Below are 6,774 nucleotides of genomic sequence, written 5' to 3' on the forward strand. Positions count from 1 at the left end.
ACCTATATGGTCTTTTTTCTGATGAGTAGAGGCTGCTCAAGTTAAATAATGTTACAGCACAAAGAAACTATGTTAAACCTGCAATAATGGATTTTTTTGAAGTGGACATCTTTATAGTCGTCTGTCTGTCTGTCCACCTGATGTGTGTTAGTCCAATATTCACTCTCTTTTAGCTCTGTTTTGGTCTCTAGTGGCTAAATGCTCCACTATGCTCACCATCTAGCCTGTTTATGTCCTCCAGAAGACAATGTTCAACCTCAGGTTCTGAAACAAGGTCCTGTTGTAGAGAGGAATGAAGAGAAATCACAGTAAGTTTTAAAATTAAATATAATTTATGAGCCTTTTACATAAATGAGTTGTATCACCTAATGTCAACATCTTGACACGGACGTTTTAATTTATGATGTAAGGTAATTCATGTATAAATAGTTATATTGGGGATCCTGATGATCAAAGGATCTCTTGTTGAGCTTTTACTTGAAATAAGTAACATCAGTCAGACTCCAGACCCCCTCTCATCCTTTCCTTTCCCTTGCAGCTCTCCATTTCATGTCGCTTGTTCTCCTGTCTTGTCATCTTTATCTTCATTTCCTCGTCGTCCCCCCTCTTCGTTCATTTCCCTTTATTCCTCTCCTTTTCTCTCCTCAGTAGCGTTGGATGTGATGGCGGTCCGGCCTCGTGATAGATAGCTATGCTCTAATTCACATTGCTTCAAATAGCCAGCAGTGGGTCGCAGCCTAAATTGCTGTAACTCTCCGTCTCCATAATGGGTTTCTGTCACAGAAAAGGAAACGGACACAGAGAGTTCAAGCAAAAGAAACCAGAAACTTGCCCTGGTGCAAACTTGGGTGGCACCACGGTGTCTTGTAGGGTTTCATTGACTCGGCTGCAATATTTAAAAGAAGTGTAATGGTGTAAAAACTGATGCAAGAGGAAGGAAAACTGAAGAATTTCACACAAGGTTAAAAATCTCAGTGTTGTGTTGAGGACTTGAATCATTCATGAAGGTGTCTGCACTTTGCCAGCTGTGCATTAATACGCAACAAGTTGGTCTGAGTAGAAGGTGTAGAAATGTTGGTATGGAGTTCATCTGATCCTTGATCAGTGCATGATCCGTGTGGCAAGCTAAAACCTTTGTAGTCCATCCAGTCGTCCATGTGATGATGATCCAACTGTCCGGACTCCCCTGCTCCTGCAGACTGGCTGTGATTGCGGGGTGGAAGTCTCTGAGCGCTGTCCAAACCCACAGTTCATCCGGTCCACAAGGGCCCTCAAGTAGACTCCCTGCAGACTTCTTGAGGGTCTGCTTAGGGTGCACACTTGTCACCGAACTTCACTGATTTGATTACCCACAACTCATTGCAATATGGACGTGATGTTTTCAGTTTTCAACCACATCATGATGCAGAAATATACAGAAGTAAAGGCTATAGAGTTGAGTCTTTTAGCTTGTCTATCAGCAGCTAACATCGCCTTGCAGTCTCACACCCTCAAAGACGTGACGACAGTGAACACAACACAGTACGTACGAATGAGACCGCAAGGGTGTTCATGTGCTGTCAGAATTATTGGAAAAAATGTTTTTCCGATTGGGAAACTTTGCTCTTTCTTGTCACTAAAATACTGGAAACAGCTGTTGATGTGTTGTTTAAATGCCTCGGGCGATAAAAAGTCAGAGGAACGACTTCCCAACTCGGGGAATGGGACCATCCGAGGAGTACGTGAATGCAGCATCGGTCTCCGAGTCTAGAGGGAGGACATTGGATTCAGTCAAACTGCTGAAGTGCACACGTTTTTCTTCTTCTGGTGTTTTGAGATGTTACCCAACAGCTTCAGTTGCATTACCACCATCGCCCTCTGGAGTGGAGTGGAGCTGGTCCTGATTTAGATGTAGCCAAGACGGATCAATGAGATATGTGACGTGACCAAAGAGGACGCATGTATACGGCTAAATTTAAACAAAAGTGTGTTAAGTGTATCTGGACATCTGGACAACAGAACATGTCCTGGACGTTACAATGACAATGTCCCGTGTCCTCATTTGTGTCTCTTAATGATTTGCTGTTGCTCGTTAACAAAGGACAATGTTATTTATGTCTCTTTTTTTGCATTTTGAAGTGATTAATGAAGAGTAGATGTAAATGTATCGTGTGTTTTCCCCCTGCAGTCCTCTGCAGGCCCTGTCGTCCTCATCTCCTCCTCAGCTCAGTGTTTTTAAATAGATCTGGTAGAAATAGCTACAGAGCAGACAAACTGCTCTCGCTGGGCGTGTTTGTGACTTTGCGTTCGTGTGTTTGCGCCCAGTGCATACATATCAGCATCTGCATGTGTAAATTTGTCTGTATTTCAGATTGCTCCATTGACTTTGTCTTCATCTATTATTAAATCCATATAAATCAGCCTGTCAGTCACTGCTGCAGTGTACAGGGCTGAATGGCATTTTAACGACTGCGGGGCTATTCTCGGGTCACAGCGACCTAACAGGTACGCACTTCCATCATTCATTCTCAACAATTAATTATTCTTCCATACCCTTCCCTCCATATTTCGACTTTCATCTCTTGGCCCTTCCTCATCTCGCCACAGTGTATTTTTAGACGCCTCGAATGGAATATAAATCTCATCTTCTTTAAAAGTAGATGTGATTTTACAGGTGTATTCAGCGCACTAATAAACAGCAGTCCAGTCACTGTGTCAAGACGTCCTCAGCCTCTTTGTCACACTGTGGTTGATCTGCATGTTGATCCTGATGGAGTAGATTGAAATGAAAGTCAAATAAATCTACTGTGGGGTTATTTCTGTTTAGTGTGCCTCATATTAACAAGCAACTGATATAAAGTTTTCTTAATTTTTATTCAATGTTAACTTCAGGTCAATATGTACAAGACAGACTTTTCACTGGGAGTATTAAGCCTGTCCTCCAGGCTGGAGACCCACTGCCCACATCCTCCAATTTCTTTACCGATTCGAATCGGTCTGGTGTTGTGCTCATCGACAACTGTTTCCCCAGTTGGAAAAACAAATGAGCCAATCACAGCTTCACATGTTGAGACTATAAATGGGGGGACGTCATCTCTTTCTTTCCCAGAGCCACAAAGATGGCCACAAGTGTGAATGACATCAGTGCAGCTATTCGTGTTGTTGCGGTCGACTTGCTGAAATAACTGTTGAAATGCCAAATGGCTCGTCGTCTAGGGCGAAGACAAAACATGATGTCAGACTGACAATTGAAATTAATCACATTTCAGTCTGATTATTATGGTCTAGAATATCTTTACTGACACATAGACCCCAGTTACATCTGGTATGTACATGTAATCTGGATATGGGTAAGTAGGGACCAGGGACGCAGGAAGTCAGCAACAGTTGGGGGTGCTGAGGGGTCAGTTCATATAATAACACCATAGCAAATTCTGCAATTATTATTTTAAATAGACAGAATCACATGTATCTGATCGTTATTTACAATAATTTACAACATTTTAAGAACGCTTTACACTACAGCAGACAGCAAACTTGAACACCACTTGAAATCCCCAGACTCCCTTATGAAATCACTCAATTTTGTGAGTTGTTGAGTAAGAAGAAACTTTATAAACATTGTGACGTGCTGTTTATAACAAATTCTTAATTATTTGGGCCCTCTTGTAAATTCGTCATATGTTGTAGCCACAGTTTAGGAGGTGCTGCAACCCTTGTTCTCGCATCTATGGTGGGAGTCAGTGCAGCCTGTTGGTAAATCAAACTTGCCAAAATTGGTCGGAAGAAGAGCACAACTAATGTTTTTCATTGAGAAAGGCCCTCAGTGGCCCTCTTCTCCTCTTCTTTTAGTGAAGAAACACTTCCCAGTTCTGATATAACTGATGCTACAGCAGCGTCAATGCTAATCTGAGGAGCTGCCAGTGTTTTTAAATGAACAGTCGCCAGGCCTGTAGCTGCCGGTAGTTTCTGCATTTGTACTTTATATTCTTGAAACAGCTTGCTAGTTTATGTGGCAGCTTTCATACAAATTCAGACACATGGCCAAAAAATAAAAAAATAACATTTAGGTGTTGAAGCAGTGACTTCCTGTTTGGCCCGGCCACACTGTGTTTGAGGTTTTTCCAGCAGGAGATGACGCAGGAGAACAGACTGACTTACGGCTGTGGGTCTGTGATCAGACAGTGACACCATTCAACAGACGAATACTGATGTCACAACACTGTTGACTTGTGTCTGTATATTTTTAGATTTGTGGTTGGGGGGGCCGCCATGTTTTGAGCGCCATGTTTTTATGTAATTCGTCTGGATGGAAACTGTTGTGCCATCAGGCTCTGATGTGTAACCTTCAGTCAGTACGAATACTGAAAACTGTGAGTGCACTTTAATTGCATCACATGAAATCATTTCCACCTTGAAGCTGCCAGCGCAGGAAGTTGCTTAGTGCAGCTGTAAGTGAGCTGATATCCTTTAAAAAAAAAAAAGCTATAATGTTTAATTATGTCCCATCAATCATTTTGTCAGAGTGTTTTTTTTTTAAACATGTCGCTCTCAGAAAACCTTTGGTTTGACCTCTCAGCTGCTCACACAGTGACAAAAACAAGACTGGAAACTGTGTCATGCATCTTTTTAATGAAGATAATCAGAAGATGTTTGTGTGTTGTCTTAACTGGGTCAGTGTCAGAACATTACAGTCCAATATAAATAGAGCCACACAGAGAGATGAGTCTGTGTGAGCTGCAGAGCTGCTGGCACATTTCTTAAGCTTGTTTCTGTCCTCTTCCAGACGGAGAAGATGTTATTCATGTAAATGTGTCGGTGTGAGTAATCTTCATGATACAATTCAGAAGAGCAGTTCTGGAGGTGAGAATCTGTGTGTGTGTGTGTGTGTGTGTGTGTGTGTGTGTGTGTTTGCAGGATGATGACCCGAGACAGCTGCAGCTAGTTTAGACTCCTATAGAGAGCCGAACACACGGTCCATTCCCTCATGGGACCTTATTTTGGAGAAAAACGTGTACAGTTTGATGTTTGTGAAATAAAAAGATATTTTTTTAAGTCAATAAAGTCACTGTTTGTCTTACAGATAGTAAAATATCATGTAGTTTATGTGAAACCGCTCAGTGAAGTACGTCGCCTCGCCCAACACACGTCAACAACACCAACATGTCCGCCCCTTCAGCACAGGAAAAGTGAAAATCACAATAAAACTTGCCATAATGTCAACTGCAGTTATATGAAAGAGTAGTTTTATAATAATTATTAAATCTCTTATTCAAAATCACTTTTATTACATGACTTTTTCTTAACTGATGGTATTTATTCAACTTTTTTCTTGTTTATATCTGAGCTTCTGGGTCATTTGCCCAAACTGTGTTTTATTAGGAGGAACTTTGTGAACGGTACCAAATGAATAAAGTTATTGTTACAATATTCAAGTTAAAATGAAGGGAAACCAATAATATTTGAGACAATACTGTGTTTCTAACATTGTGTCAACACTTTCATGTTTCTCCACACAGAAATAGTTTTCCCAGTTTGGTGTGGAGGACCTGGACTGGGCCTGCACAGAACCTTGACCTCAACCCTGTCAACACCTTCAGGATGAACTTTGACTGCAAGCCTGACGTTATCAGCATCGTCCAGCCTCACTAACGCTCTTGTGGCTGAATGGGGAGCCAGTCTGAAGTCTCTGGCTCTGAAAATGACTTGTTCCTTCAATAATGACATGTGGGTGTAAAGTTCAGGGGCACACATACAGTATTACTGGTTCATTAAAATGTAATGCTGGCTTTTTTCAGTCTCCAGGAAACAACAAGAAGCGGTGAAACGTTTAAGCTGCTGCAGCTCAACGTTTCACCATCGAGTAAATCATTAAGAGTTTCCTCATTGGTTTGACCCTTGACCTCTGTCAGACGCTGTTTCCCTCTCTCCTAATCTAACCTGCCTCACACTATTTAAAAAGAGCTCATGGCATGTTTAATTTAAAATGTACAGCGATTTAAAGCCTAGAAGAGTGACATGTTCTTTACTAAGATGTTTTTTGGTGTTTACAGCTAAACTTTCCAGCAGTTAAAATCTACTGGCAGCCAAAGATTGTCCAGACAGGAGAGTGTTGCATATTTTTGTGGTCCAACACTGAACTCCTGTGGACACTGATGTGATTGCATCTGCTGGGTCCTCAACAGTAAATCAGTCTAAGAAATACAGTATCTCAAATTAGATGTTTGGTTCATGGTTCAGTTAGAAAGTCTTAATAGTTTATTAGTTGGCTACTGAATTTGAGTTTGTATTTTCTATTGATTTATTTTGGCTTGAGATTACATTACTTGAAACGGAGCAGCAAATATAAATACTGACAATGAACTTCAGTGCCTGTAAATCTCGTTAGGCCACAACTCAGATACGTTTTGTCCTTAGGGCATCTAATCAGAAATCAGAAAATCTTCTGGGGCCAAGCAAAGATTTTAACAACTCTGATAAACATGACACTAAGATTATTTCCCTAAAAATAAAGAATAACAACTCATTTAACAGCCTGAACTTTGTGCAACAGATGAATTTAGACATCTATCTGAAGTCTGTTAGTTTTGTCAAAGTCTGTCTTTGATAAACTGACCTCTGATTCACGTCAAGTTCTCTGACGATCTCAATCTTTAGGGGTTGTAAGTGGCCATATTTCCTTTTCTCCTCAGAGGAAACTGATTATCAGCCTGCACTTTTTATTCGAGGTATTTCTTTCTTCTTAACACAACTTACATCATCAACATCCACCAACAATGAAAGAAACAGAAACAT

Source organism: Pagrus pagrus, assembly GCF_965226575.1.
Source record: "Pagrus pagrus genome assembly, chromosome: 3".
Taxonomy (NCBI): Eukaryota; Metazoa; Chordata; class Actinopteri; order Spariformes; family Sparidae; genus Pagrus; species Pagrus pagrus.